At 42.1% G+C, this 15,992-nt stretch overlaps 2 long non-coding RNA genes across 2 annotated transcripts; both read right to left on the bottom strand.

Annotated features, from left to right (window-relative positions):
- Positions 1-823: 823 nt before the first annotated feature.
- LOC144722453 (uncharacterized) lies at positions 824-4,738 on the bottom strand. The gene is made up of 3 exons (XR_013586054.1): positions 4,680-4,738; positions 1,585-1,638; positions 824-878 (listed from the first exon to the last, which is right to left on the bottom strand). It is a non-coding gene; the product is annotated as an uncharacterized LOC144722453 (long non-coding RNA).
- Positions 4,739-4,899: 161 nt separating this feature from the next.
- On the bottom strand, positions 4,900-8,874 carry LOC144722452 (uncharacterized). The gene is made up of 5 exons (XR_013586053.1): positions 8,837-8,874; positions 8,694-8,717; positions 7,538-7,591; positions 6,304-6,357; positions 4,900-4,944 (listed from the first exon to the last, which is right to left on the bottom strand). It is a non-coding gene; the product is annotated as an uncharacterized LOC144722452 (long non-coding RNA).
- Between the last annotated feature and the right edge of the window lie 7,118 nt (positions 8,875-15,992).

Raw genomic sequence — 15,992 nt, 5'->3', positions numbered from 1 at the left:
GCGTGGGTGAGTGCCGAGATAGCGTTTCGTGATTCTCAGTGAATTTAAGAAGAGAAACATCAGCACCCACTTCGTGGAGCATAAATCACCACGCGAACTCCGCTCATCCTCACAGCAGTGGTTTTTGGTTAACCGTGGAACAAAGGCGGGCACTGCATCGCATGCTTTCGGATGTGCTTTTGCGGCCGTCTGGAATGCTCTTTCTTTCAATATTAGGAAGCCACTGGAGCTTTGGACTTAAACATCTCGATTGAAAACGTATTTCTTGAGAACTGGCCTTCATCTTTAGTTTGTTGTCCTTCCCCCGCAACTCCGATTAGCATGGTTGGCTACGCACGGTGCGAAAGACGTTCAACATACATGCAGGAGCGAGGCAATAGAACTCTCACTTGGAAGCTTCCTCTAACAGGTTTCAATCTTCGGCTCAGATAACACTTCGATCGCATAACCCGCGACCTCGGCAACAGCATCTGTCCACCGAGTCAAGCTGTTTTGAACCCAAGTAATATGTGCTACATTACGTTTCTAACGTACTACGGTATAGCTTTCACTTTCCTTCAGAGTTGAATTAAGTCAAGTGGCTCCTTTGTCCATGTCCACATGGTATTTTCTATTGGCTGGATGAAGTCTGTTGGTCACCCTGCGGTGCAATGAATAGCAACTCCGTGTTAGGTAGCGGCTGTCGCTTTGCTATATTTAAGCACAATAGAACTTCCTAACTACATTGTATTAGCGATGTACCCACTGACCCTTCCTCGACCGGGTTCACGCACGCGCGCGCACACACGTCCGAGTTAGACGGTTGGTAGGGTCACGGTTTTTACCTGAAAACCCACGGTGCCTTGTTCCCCCGTTACCCCTGCGGGGCCAGTGTCGCCCTGGAAAAATCAGACGTTCGGTGAAGTTATCGCCACCCATTGTCCTTCTGTGCACTTTACCTGTTCACCAACTTCCATGAGGCACACAGAGCTTTTTCATCAGGGACACTGTGTTAAAAAAAAAGCAACAGTGGGTCCATTCAACCGCTGCCCTTCGTTCGTGGATCTTGATTTCAGCTGAGCCAGGGTCTTTAAGTGAACAAGACGAAAGAGAATTGACAGGGGCGAGTAGCAACTGCTTCGTGTACATTCTGAAGTTATTTATTGTCTGTATTCTCCAGATTCTAAGACGCCCCGTAAAGGAAGACGAACGTGAACCTTGCACCCGGTATCAAGTCAAACAGATATGGTCACCCTCATGCACTGCGAAGAAATTAAAAGACTCACCCCCAACTTTTGCCTAAAAGCACAAGGGGGAAGTGTGTCTTCTAATCCTGAGATAACGGTACGTATATGTTTTATAAAATAATATTGGGAGAAATATATTCATTAGCATTAGCCCTTCACGTAGAATTATTTTCATGATTGTGTACCCAGTACTGTATAATATACTGGATGTACTGTAGTATTTATTTAATTAATATGAACCAAAACCCTGTTTACAGCAACCAAAATTGTGAGGAAGATATTTAATGCTGTTCAGGAATAGCTAGTCATGAAAACCTTCAGGAAATATTTCCTTTTCAGGAGCAAATGAAACTCTCACCTTGTTACCCATCTTACCATCTTCACCAACGTCGCCCTTGTGGCCCTTGTGCCCCTGAGAAACACAACACAGCGATAATTGTCTTTTGCCTTCCTTCAAGTTGGTGCGATTAGCATTTGTAAACTGATTTCAAAACATTGCCAACACACGTTGGCCAATCCTACCTCAAGCATCTGCCCATACGACTGATTCTCGTGAAGTTTTAAGTTCCATTAATAAAACGTTCGTATGTTGAACTTATTTTGCACTTTTAAGTAGGCAACCGTGCTAATCGGATGCATTTATTTAAGTGAGAAATGCGTTTCAATTCAATCAGCGTTTGCGGAATCGCCATAGAGCTCCGCTGAACTTTGTCAGTGGGACAGTCATCAGCGATTTGTGACACCGTTCGTACGGTGTCACAACTGCAGTGTGGGTTGTCATGAACACCCCCCAACCGTGAAGGGTGGCTGCGCGGAGGCCTTGCCCTGTACGGCAAACCTATTAATCGAGGCCCACTGACGGCGTGGAGTGTTAATTGTGCTCTGTCACGCGAATCTATGACTTCATGAGTTTAGAACATGCACAAGTTAACGGCACCATGCAAATTGTTAATACTGGTAGGAACCTCCTGGTTACACTAGCCCATATGGGATTATTGTATCCGTCGTGCAGGGAGGGGCTGGGTGGGGAGGGAGGGGCTGGGTGGGGAGGGGAGGGGAGGGTGGGGAGGGGCTGGATGGGGAGGGTGGGGCTGGGTGGGGAGGTGGGAGGGGTGGGGCTGGGTGGGGAAGGGCTGGTCACCCCGTGGTGCCCTTATAAAACTCAACGTTTAACTTACTCACGCCGGCTTGTGCCCGCCCTCACAGTCGGGCATATTTGCGCAATACACCACGCCGCCGTTGACCCTGGCCATTGACCGAGCAACCCAACGTTCCTACCAGCTCCCTCCGCAGGAATGTGTTAAAATCGGGCTTGGATTTTTCATGTTGCAAGGAGTGATGACGGCCGATGGTCAAGAATAAGGAACGACTATTACTTAGCAGCATCATGAGAGATGGCAACAGCATGGCTAGGTGTGATGCAGCAGTGGATTGATCGTAGTTCATAATTGTTTTCTTTGGGGTTAGGTTGTCTTGTAACAATGCGTGTCGTAAACCCTCCTCCACCCAACACAGCCAAATAATAAAAACTGTCCATGTACAGATGCCCAATTATTGGGTATCATGGTTGATGATGGTGGTGATTATCATCTGATTAATTAAAAAAATACATTGAAGTCCTTTACTTTTACTTAAGCCTGGCCAAATGAAGGTAATGGCGCATGTGAAATGTAATTAAACACGGCCAGTAAAAAAACCTCAATAGCCGTGTTGTTTTAATTCCTGTCGGTCTATATTCAGGCAATGCACCCAGCTGCACAATGGCTCCTTTTGCAGAGCTGAGCTCACACGGGGAGCCATGTGCAGGTTACTGTAGGGCACTTAGCAACACTCTATTCACACTCACTTCCCAAGACCTACATTCAATGTCAGTGTATCAAGAATTCAAATGCAATATTCCTTGCAGCTTTTAATGGGGAGTTTATGTAACTTGCAATGATATTAAATTGTCCTATAAAATAAATAAAAACTATTTTATAAAAAAAAGTTTCTTTTTTTCGGGTTTTTTCTTCTGTTTATATACCTACTATAATCACCCAGGAATGTCTGTCCTTAACGCTCGTGACGTCAATCCACATCGACCAGCCCCCCTCATTAATATTCATGAACAGGTGACGTCATCCGAATGGACACCCCCCAACACTCCTCATTAATAATCATGAGCGGGTAACGTCACTTAATACATTATGGAGTACTCCACCCCTTACTAATAATCATGCACACGTGACGTCACTCCACATCGAACAGCCCCCTTCATTAATAATCACGAGCATGTGACGTCCTCCAAATGGACACCCCTCAACCCTCCTCATTAATAATCATGAGCAGGTGACGTCACTTAATATGGAGCACTCCACCCCTCACTAATAATCATGCACACGTGACGTCACTCCACATCGAACAGCCCCCCTCATTAATAATCACGAGCATGTGACGTCCTACAAATGGACACCCCTCCCCCATTATTATTATTATTATTGCCTACTATAATGAGCCAAGAATGTCTGTGTGCAACGCTCGTGACGTCACTCCAAGTCAACCAGCTCCCCTCATTAATAATCATGAGCAGGTGACATTACTGCACATCGAACAGCCCCATTCATTAACAATAGGTGACGTCCTCCAAATGGACACCCCCACCCCATTCATAATAATTAGCGGCTGACGTCACTCCACATGGGGGGCCCATGCGCCTACTCCCCCCTCCTCGGCATAAACTTACAACTAGGGCTGAACGATTAATCGATTTCAAATCGAAATCGTAATTTGAAATAATGCAATTAGTAAATCGCAAAGGCTGCAATTTTTTGCGATTTGAAAAGTCCTATTACTTTCTTATTGTATTTTTTATTATTATAACTTTATTTATTTAACTTAACAATTGTTCTATGTTTGTTGTTCTATTTCAATTAAAACATTTTAAAAATACATGTTGGAAGCAATTAATATCTTTTAAGTTCTCATCCTTGCATTAGAATATATCGAGCAGTTGAAATTTTGATGGTATCATGTGGTAATGCTCCATCACATGTTTTAAATCTATTACACAGTGGATATTGAACTGAAGCTTGACTTAAAAAATGTAATCGCAAATCAAATCGCAATCGCAATATCTGTCATAAAAATCGCAATAAGCTATTTTCCCCAAATCGTTCAGCCCTACTGACAACCCTCACTACAAATGCAGAACCCTCACGTCACGCGATCTCCATAACGCTGTTGAGACATCAAAGTAAAAAGGACGTCATGATGAACAAGGGATTATAACCTTAAAATGAAATATGTCTGTGTCACCGTGCCCTTACAAATTGCACACGAATTCATGCAATGAATATCACGTCGTGGTCTGCTTTTCGCTTGCAAGTTTCAGATTTACTGCAATACACCCGTCCTTGGACGGGCAAAAGGCAAGTATATACAGAAAGAATGAATGCTTGTTTTGTGCCATATTACCTTCATGCCTGGGAAGCCAGGGTAGCCAGGCAAGCCCGGAGGGCAAGAGGGAGGGCACTGGAACATCAACAGTACAATTACCACCATTGCCCTCTTGCATTCTGTGTTTAAGGAATACTTTCAGAAATCACGGGACAAAAATATGCATGCATTCTTGTCATTCACATTACATGTGGTGCATTTAGTTATTTAAATCAGGGAATGCCACACAATGACTTACCTTAATTTCTCCAAGGCTGTCAAATTCTATAACCCCAGGTGGACCCTGCATAAATGAGGCAATTAATTACTGGGTCTTAAAATTAGTACGATTAATCTGTGAGGGATGATGCTCAGCATCATGCTAGACGTATGTGAAACCAGTGTTCTATGTGGATCAGATCTGGGGTCAATTGCAATTGTAATTGTATGTTTCATCAGTGAGTTGCAATCACAATGCAATTGAAATTCTAATTTCAGCTAACAATGCTGCTGTAACCGCAATTACTTTTGACCCCAAGGTAGAGTGCACGTGGCATTTACAAATAACAATAACAATAGAAAGAGTTTTCATTTATTTTACATTAATATTGAATCTGTCTCTATACAATTTTAGGTATGGCATTAATGACAAAACTAAGAGTGATGGTGTACGTGTAATCCAGCGTTTAGAGTATGTGGCTGCTATCGATTTCCACTTCGTTGAGCTGTCATTTATGGCCAGGTCGTTTCTGAAAAAAGAACTACAACGCTCAGTGGGCCTTACCTGGTAAAATAGAAAATAGGTTAATAGGCTGTGGAGGCAAGGGTTTGTAGATCGCACAAATATCGTCTAACTCCCAGTCGAAATTGTCATAATATCCCAATCCAGGGCCACGGAGCTTGGGCAATGGTTGACACTGGTTCTGGCTGCCATCCCACTTTTCTGTGGTTTCCCACGCCTCTAAATCTACGGAAACTGTGCACTTTACAAATTAAGTATTTTTTTTTAGATTACAATACACCATTACATTTGCATGATGCAAACATGTATAATGCATAATCTAAGTAGTGTTAGTCAGATACTAGACAAAGTTTGATAATCCTTGTGATACATGTATGTTCAGGCACATCTAAAATACAATGCTATCATAATTTTATAGCAAAATAGGTAATATTTCAGAAAACTATGTATGGACCTAATATGTCTGAACATTTCATACATGAAGTATTTTACAATTACCGTGTAGTTTCTTTGATAATGTAAAAAAGAGTTTTCATTATTTAACGATTCCATCGTTTTCCTTTTGCAGTACTCTGCATAACTTTACAAATGTATCAGCTTGAAAGGAGTGTTTTCTAAAATGCTGATTCAGAAAAAAAGTAACACTCACAATCTTTAGATGACATTTGTAAATGCACGTTTTTGTTACTCGGACCATGTGTGTTGACGGCTGGAAATGATCAAGGAACCATTTTCACCAAAGGCACACAACTTATAAAAACATTGTGCCGCAATTTCCCCGGTGGTTTAACATTACACCTTGTCCAGTCTCACTTTGCTATCCGGAGGGAGGGATTAATTGGGCAGTGGGAGGTTTTCTGAAATTACCCCCCTCCCCTGCCCAGTTTCCCTGTGTCATTGAGTGTGTCCAGAAGTACATACCGGAGGGCCGATGGGCCCAGGTAGGCCCGGAGGGCCTAGTGGACCAACTGGACCCTGCAACACACAGGGAGGTATTGGTGGGGGGGGGGAATAATGGTCTCATTAAGAGGAGGCCACAGCAACACAGGTCAAGGTGGGTGAGATGTGGAGGATCAGCTTTGACATCACTCGGCACTGATGTTCGCCATGGCTGGGAGCAAATTCAGGTTCACCGGGTGCACAATGCAGTGCGCTAACTACTGTGCCACCACTCCTCCACGTACATGAGTACAAAGTTAAAACATAGATTGATCATGTCCTAGAAATTAATAAAAGCTCAAAGTGACCCATATAATTTACCTGACCATAACATATACGTGAAGTCACTCGACTTCCAATAGGGTTGCACGTGCGGTGATGTACAGTAATAAACAACCATTGCTAACGAGGCATGGAGGAAAAGCCTCCATCTATCCGTGGATTGACAAAGGCGAAAAATGTATGAAAATACACACTTATGTGGGAACACACCGTATGTTCTGATAATTTTATCTTGAAAACAATAACAACCACGCACTATTTAATTACAAAGCAATGCTCAGTTATGCAGACATTGCATTATATTGTAGATATTTGTTACGCAGAAATTGCAATGAATTTTAAGGCAAATTAACCTTGATTTGCCATCACTGTGTGCCATGCAAGGTAAATATGATGCTGCAGCCCTTCAATTACTTGCTCACGTCACGGCTTGGCAGCAGGGCCTCCACTAGAGGAAGCTCTACAGAGCCCCTCTCGAGGATGCTGTGGCCTTCTTTTCCAACGCGGTCAAGACATAGTGGAAGAGGTGAGAGTGCCCACACTTTACCCCACCGGATGCACCTCCGATTAACACGGTTGGATATGCATACGGTGTGAAAGAAGTTCAACATACATGCATACATACGGAACAAGGTGCGGGAGGATTTAAGGAAGTTGACCGCTGCTTCGGGTGACCTCTGCATTTGTAAGTTCAGTGTGCAAACTGCAACACTACAGCAGCAACACAGGCAAGCGTGGGACTTTAAATAATACCTTAGCAAATCAAGGAAGTAGTCCATATCGAGACAAGATTGTTTTTGAAGCTTTTCATTTTAAAGCCTATCATGAGAAAATGCGTAACCCCAGGCAATGCCCTTGGGATTAAGAGAGCTGATTCAAACCATCATTTGAAAGCTGATCAAGCAGTTGTTTCTTTAGAGCAAAATAAACTTACCACTGGCCCGGGTTTACCAGTGTCCCCACCAACTCCATCTGCACCTGGCAAACCCTGGAGAAATGAAACAACAAGGGTACAATTATCCCGACATCTCCTATAAAGTGTACATAATATACTATTTTTATTTTAAAAGGCTGCTTCGAGAGTGGACATGAAACCATACGCTTGGGCCCTCTTATAAGCGTAATAAAGCCTTGGGGATCATTAACATTTATTAAATGACAGAAAATATATAATACAAAAATATATCAGATGCCAGGAAAGCTAGGACAACCTACAGTACCTAGTCCTGCCACTTTTTTCAATTACCATCTACAGTATTTATATTTGTATCCCAGTAATAGCCTCAATGTAATAAATAAAACTGGAAAGCGCACAAAACACCCACGCATAAAAAAATGTATGCAGAGACCTCACACAGATCAGCTACCTCTTTGATCGACTGTATTTTACAGGCACCACGATGTCACTGAAGTCGGGTGCTTCGCTCAGACAGAGCACGACTCGCAAACTCCTTCGTTTGTAAGATGGGAAACGCATTTAATGGGGTGTCTAGTTTGGGGATCCACTCGATGGCTTCCTGAGATGCCAAGTGGAGGAGCGAAGTTCCTCCTGCAAATTCCACAGCTTACTCCAGGAACGTTGTCTCAGAAACGGCTGCTCAATCCCTTTCCCAGACCAATTACGGTACTAGCACTGTCAACCCACGATGAACACTGGCACCACGCATATTCTCTGCACAAGACAACCACCCTGCCCACTCACCCTGCCTTCTTTTGCCAAGTCAGCCAGACCTCCGTGTAGCCCTATAGAGGTTAGCAGACAGACCATGACCCCAACCAATGGTTACCCTCTGGCCTGCGGCTTCCTTAAACCTGAACGACTGCCGTCTGTTTTAAAGCAACTTGAAGGCATTTTTGTAAGAAATTGTCATGTAGCCCATTTTACAGAAATAATTTCCTTTCCTCGATGCACAGTGGTGCCCCGCACATTACACACACACATACAAAAATGGAACTGACTTTGGGCTTGAAACTGTTGAGCTAATTTGTTCTGTGTAATTTATGTCATGATCATCAATGTGTGAGTTGAAAACGTTCCTTTGGAACGGTGGTGTTTTACGTTCATTTTTTTAAATCACAAATGTACTCACAGGAGGCCCAGGAATCCCCAATCCCTGAATGCCATAAACATAAGCAATGGTATTAAAATATGCAACATCAGCAATTGGGTATAACATTCACAGCTTGATGACTTTATTTGAATGGGAAATGTTTGGTGGGAAATAACACTCACAGGCATCCCCTTTGGACCAGCAGGACCGGTATCACCCTATAAGAAAAGGGTAGCAAGTTACACCCCATGAATGCAGCATATTTCAGTGCATGCAACCAGTGGTGCAGTCTCCACTGAACATAACTGTGGCATCTGCTTGTAATAAACCAATGTACATTGTACACGCAAGTGTATTCATCAACCAACAACGCTGGATTTATTTGTAATTGAATAGAAGCAGACCTCCAGTCTATATATCTCACGTAAATACACATTTTAACATGGGGGTCAAGACGTTGAAATAAAATGTGTCATCAACTCTCCTATACCGCACACAACAGGCAGGTTCCAGATTTCTGCTGCCTGTAACTACCAGCAAAACATCGTTAAACAAAATGGTTAAACATTTGTTAAAGTAGAAACTTTATTCTTTGGCTGTGTTGGGTGGAGAAGGGTGTACGACACGCATATTAATTATTCGATCTGACCCGAAAATCGATTTTGAATCACACATTTTGAAAATGTGTGTGTTTAAAACCATTAGCCTGTACGCTTTCAAGACCAATATTAAGCCACATTTGTTGAAGCAAGTAACTCTGGACCAGTTTCAACATTCTAGGCCTCATTAGCAGTCAGGTTTGTTAAACAGGTGCTACTATATTACCCAATGTTATTGACAAGAGCATTCGGTGTATAATAAGTGACCAGCAAATAACAATAGCGTACAAAAATCGATGCGTTGATGTGGAGCATAAATATAAAACGTGTTTTAAGCCATTATTGGCTTTTTAGACAAACGGTGTAAATTAAGTAGTGCTACGATGTTTAAGTGTACATTCCCATTGTGTTTTCTTAATCAGTAGCATTCGCTGTCAGGAACAGGGGCAACACAAGGCAGCAGCAGCAGTCTTTCATTCTCCAGGGCTTATTTGCAAGTCACAATGTGAACAGACTGCTTGGGCATGTGTGCAGAGTTGCTGGGGATTTTAAATGTTTGACTTGTCATTAGCCTTGAAGTGAAAGATTAAACAACACACAGCCCCTCTGCTTTCCATTCCTGAATTCCTCAGCACAAATGTCATAGGAGCAAAACATTTGCATTGCGTAGTATTATAATGTACACCTCCTTGGAGACATGCTTTCATTTCGGGCTATGTCAACCATTCTTGCGGTCATTAAAAAATAATAGTTTGATTCCTCTTTTGTGAAATGTCACAAGGACGACATTATTCTATGCATCATCAGCATCAGTCATCGTCTATCCAAGTCAAGATGAAGGCCTTCTGACACTCACCAACGCACGATACCACAATCCACCTCACTCCTAATAATTTGGCCTAACTTGTCAATCGCACTTGCTTAACGTTACAATGTAGTGGATATGCAGACCTGCGTGTATGATCTATCATGTGCATGACTGTCCATTAATTTAAAATACAATCTGAGTGACTTTAAATAATACAAGCTTTGTTTTACAGTAATTTATATACGTATATTTTAAAGCACTTTTAAGATCAATCGGATCATTCCATCTGTTTAGTAACTAGCAGTATGGCAAATTAGAGCAGTGAAAATGTTGACTCGTGTATTTATACCGAATTACAAACTTTAAAAAGAAAGTGTACTTTTTTTCATTTTACAATAAGTTGTCAATTTCAATGTTGGGCAAAATGTTTGATAATCATTATAACCCTATATTGATTGTTGTTTTACATGACATTGGCTGGTTCTTTGTAAAACCACTGCTGGATGAGGGTCTCCCCACTCCGTGCAGGTCATGGGGGTGCAATAGTCTAATAATTAATGCAATGTGTATGGTCTAATAACGTGCAGGTTATTAGACCATACTTCACCAAGCTGGCCAGTGCAGTGGAGATAGATGAAGGTGGGGAGCATAGACCTTGGAGCAAAGTTAGAGTACAAAAGTGTATTATGCTGCACTGCCCTCTGCTAATAACATAGCTCTGCAGCAGCCTACAACATCTGTTACATGCGTGGTGATGGCCACCAACATCCAAGCACGAACCAGGCTCACACCAACTGCTTCCGAGCTATGATGAGGTTGTGTGAATTCAAGGTGATTCTGTCACAGGCATAGGCTTACTCACAATTTTTTTTGTCGTGGTACAAATACAATTCTTTTAGATACTGTCAGTTCACCGTGTGGTACAAATACAAATGCAATTCCTTTTGATACTGTCAGGTCACCGTGTGGTACAATTACAAATGCAATTCTTTTCGGTACTGTCAGTTCACCGTGTGGTACCAATACAAATGCAATTCTTTTAGATACTGTCAGTTCATCGTGTGGTACAAATACAAATGCAATTCTTTTCGATACTGTCAGTTCACCGTGTCTGCGCCAGATCAAGAAACACGTGCATACTGGCAGTGCTTTAATTAATAGTCCTTGAAGACCATTACTCTGGATAAATTGCCTAAGCTCTTGTTTCTCTATTGATTAAAGATCAGGCACGAATATAAATGGTGCGCTTAGCCAACATGAATCTACAAAATCAATAGTCTAACTGCATTGTGTTATGATAATTAATCTTAACACTGCACATTTATGTGGAAAACTATTTTTAAAGTGCCCATTTTTATTATTTGTGCTCTAATACATATAAATGCATAATTATTGCTATCTTGTGCTTGACATGGTGCCCTATACTCCAGGGCGTTTTGGAGTTGACTTAGCGCATAGTCTGCAAGTGAACATTAGACGATTGCTACGTGCAATCCCAATGATACAGACGGTGCAAATTGTTACGGTTATTCCGCGAAGCAGTCATAACAGGGGCAGCCAGACTGCTGTATTCGAAGCGCAAACCTCTGCAACAAGTGACGGATGCGCTACCACTGGGCCATGTTGCAAATACACCCAGGAAGCTTCCCTGAGCCATAGTAGTTTGTTGTTAGGAGGGTCCTGTTTTGAGCTATTATGGTTGGGTGCGTAGTCAGTGTGCGTACCCCAAAGCTCTTCGGAAGAAAACACACACGTTGATCAGAAATTCTAGATTTGAAGCTTTCGTGACTGCAAGGATTCATATTCTTAGGTTTTTTTCGGTAAAGTCACATAGGTAAAACATTAAAATTAATAAAATTATATTATATATTATTTTATTTTACTTTTATTAATTTAAATGTTTTACCTACGTGACTTTACCGAAAAAAACCTAAGAATATGTTGATCAGAAACCCACTTGATATAGTGTCTCCTACATAAACCTCATTGCCTTGCAAGTGTATTTTAAATACAGGTATCATTGGTGCTTGTTCCACCAACCCTGCTAAAAGCCTCTAGAATGCAGACAAGTGCCATCATGACCAGATATCTAGACAGTCAAGTCTAATCTACTCATTTGAGTTGGCTGGGAGTGGTGGCACAGTGGTTGTCACACTTTGCTGTACTATAATCCAGGCGGTGTCATAGTTCGATTCCATGCCATGGCTAACATCATTGGCCAATGCATTGATCCAGCCCTGTGCTCACACGCTCACCAACCCTCACTGACCATTGCACTGAAGTACGATCAAACAACCCCGAAGACCAACACGGCACGTGGAGAGGACTTCATCCAGCAGTGGATTGACACAGGCTGTAAATTATTATCATCATCATCATAATTCTGACAGAATGTACCTTTGGGCCAGGAGGACCCTGCTCCCCAGGTGGCCCCGTGATGCCTGCTATCCCCTGCCAGAGAGAGGGACAACATGCTTCGTGATGAGAGGGTCTCCAGCAGCGTGTGTTAGTGTTCGTACAAATTCAGCATGCATGCCGTATAAAGTAATGACGGTACACCCCACACAGACAGAATGAATAACTCGCTAAAGTGCTAAACGTGTGTGTGAAAATTAATGCGATGTGAAAACCATAACATTTTGTACAATTAGCATAATTTAGATATTATCTTGCATTCTTCATTGATATATAATGTATCGTGTGATGAATGTGTTCTTCTAGGCGACATGCGAATGTAAGAATTTTCTCCATTGTCGACCCTGCTACTCATTTGTATTAGTCCAGAAGCGAGTTTCTTGGCAACTGTTAGCCTGTACGTGATGCCTTTTTGTGCCCGCGCGTATTTAAGTGAATTGTTGTCAACCTGTACGTGATTACTTTCTTTGCCAGCCTGTATTTACTTACCTTAAATACCGTTATGTTAGTATGCGCAAAGTATTTTTTCTGAGGCTCTTGGAGCCAATGTTCGCTTGCAGGCCATGTGCTGGTATACAGGATGACATGGGTTCGATTCCGAGCCTGACGCCCGCTGTATATTTGGAGTCTGCGTGTTCTCCCCGTGTTCGCGCGGATTTTTTCTCCGGGTCCTCCGGTTTTTCCCTCCACATGTAGAAACATGCATTTTAGAGTATTTGACTGCTATACATTTCCACGTGATATTCCACTAAATTGGGCTGTCATTTGTGGCGAGGTCTCTTCTGAAAAACAGCTATATAGCTCAGTGGGCTTTACCTGGTAAAATAAAAAAATAGTTTAATCGTGTTTAATTGTTTTAGTTAAATATCTGACAAAAAAATCCATCGCACAGCACATGACAAGGTTGCATTTGGCCCCTGTGTGCGTGATGACAAAACCTCGGTGGACTTGTACGTGCCCATGCGAAAGACAATAAATCCCGAATTTGGTTTTATAGCGCGACACGACGGTTTCGGAGTCGAGTAGGTCTTGTCATAGATCACGTGACGAGAAACGAGAGCGGCTCACGTCTACGCCTGGCAGTCCAGGAATACCGGGTGGGCCGCTCCGCCCTGGTTCTCCTGGCTCCCCCTTCGGGCCCTGTTTGACACAAACAAAGTGAATCACTGTTCAAACAATCCACGCAGTCCTCTGTAAACATCGGACATCTTACCAATGCTTGAACAGCAGCGAAATAGGGCGGTGGATGAAAGGAGCAGGGGTATGTTCTGCTTTTTTTCCACGGTAGAGGCACTATGATAATAGTGCAGAGGACTTGATCGTATGCAAGATAAATATTTGGTGAAATATATAATCCAATACTGTTTTGGGTGAGGGCACATGTGGTAGTTGTAGATCAACATTATCATCATTAACCCTCCACCACCCAACAAGATTCTCACGTTTTCACAAGATATTATTTATACGTGACGTTGTATTGATAAAATTCTGACCAACAAAGCACCTCAACAGGTGCCTTAAGACTTTAATGACTGAATTTAACATCATCATACAATGACGTTTCACTCAAACTGCGTTGAGTTTCATCGGTTAGTGACATTGAATATTGACTGCACTGCCTCAGCTGCCCGCTCGTGAATCCAAAGCCTGGGTCATCTCAGCCTCGTTGTAATTTGGGAATGGTCACATTTAATATGTTAATTATATCAAACATCCTTCCAAAAATCCATTTAATTGTTCTTCAATTGACTCCCATTTCAACGGGCTACTGATATTATGCTGATCCTTTCAAACATCCTCATTTCCAACATCTGCCAAAGCATGCGTCACCTTCATTTCTTGGTCACATAATTGTTTGGTATTTTGTATTGACAAAATTCTTGATATTGAAGAAACTAAAGTCACATTTTTCAATGTCATTGTTATATGCGATGTATTAGTTGTACAACGTTCAGAGATACTGGCTTGTCTCATGAGCCATCATTAGATCATACGGACGTCTGGCACAAATACCTCATTCGAAACCTTCTGGCTAAGACATCCCGCAGAGACACTGAATTAACTATCAGAACATCAACAGTCCGATGACCACATGTACTTCATGGATGGAAAATTAAAGACACATTCCACAGTAGTGTGACTGTGGCCATGCAAGCAAAACAATGGGCCATATAGTGTACCACTGTAGTCTGTGAGCCTTCAATGGAGGAAGATCAAAACTACACAAACTCTCTCTCGAAGCCCTCTCGTGGCGAGAAGACCTCGGCATTGGCATTTAGTTCCTCAACATATTGCCATCACACGCAAGGATAGAATAGAATTAAAATACAAGAACTCACTTGTGAACCAGGAAGTCCAGGGGGCCCACGGTCTCCCTACAACACCACGAAAACGAATTCAATTCAAATACTTTAATGGTCGAGTACACATTGTACAAATGATCCCCCCCGGTTTGACATTAACAGACTGTTGGGGCAAGTGCTGTTAGCGAGCACCTATGAAAGCCGGCACGGCACTTGAGGAGGTAAGTAGCCAGCACCACGCCCATCCGCCTTTGTCTCTCCAGAAGTTATTTTTACACACTGCACTAGGTACTCATTTGAGCGTGCTACCTTGTACACCACTGCTTCTCACTTATAATACACAGTACATACACTTACAAACAACACACTACAAATATCAGGTTGCTTGACTATTGCTATTGCAGTATTGTATACATCGTATACAGAATGGTACACAACTATCTAATAACAATACAAATGCTTCCAATGTTTTTTAAGGAGGGTCATGCATTGGAATGTTTAAACCAATTCCATGAACTCGTGTTTGTTTGGCATATAGAAGAAAAGTATAGAACCCAAAGAAATCCTCTAAGGTATTCATCCTCTAAGGTATTCTTGTCAGAAAACTTTGAAGATGGGGGAGTACACGCATACCAGACACTACCAGCTGATCAACTAACAATGGCATAATGATTAAAACTGCTGGGTTAACAGAGGTGGGGGGAATATAAAGATTGTTAAAATCATTGCACATCTTATAAACTATAAATAACGTATCTTCTTGGTTCTTTCTGTCGGAAAGACAGCGCTGTTCTTCACCTGAGGACGGCTGCTTGCGTTGTGGCCGAAACGTCGTGAGAATTGTATTTTATTATGTTTTATTTTTATTATTTTATTATTTCCCTTCTACGTGACTTTACCGAAAGAACCAAGAAGATGAATCTCTGCAGTCACGAAAGCTTGAAATCGAAATCTAAATAACGTACACTGGCTACACATCAAATACAGAATACAATGCAAAATAATCCGCTTAACACACAAAAAAATACACAACCAAGTTCCACCTTACATAAGAAACTTCATACAGATCAAGCAAAATGACAAATCACTTCGTTCTTTGACTCAAACGTTCCTCCAACCACCAAAAACCAAACACAAAACCACGGGGCTGGACAGATCTTTCTCATTTGTGGCGCCAAACCTCTAAGAACAACTCTCTGAATCAATATGCACA

The sequence above is a fragment of the Lampetra planeri genome, chromosome 14 (genome assembly GCF_965212315.1).
Source record: "Lampetra planeri chromosome 14, kcLamPlan1.2.h2, whole genome shotgun sequence".
In the NCBI taxonomy this organism is placed as follows: Eukaryota; Metazoa; Chordata; class Hyperoartia; order Petromyzontiformes; family Petromyzontidae; genus Lampetra; species Lampetra planeri.
Note: the sequence above shows the minus strand (reverse complement) of the source record. Positions and strands in the feature narration are given on the sequence as shown.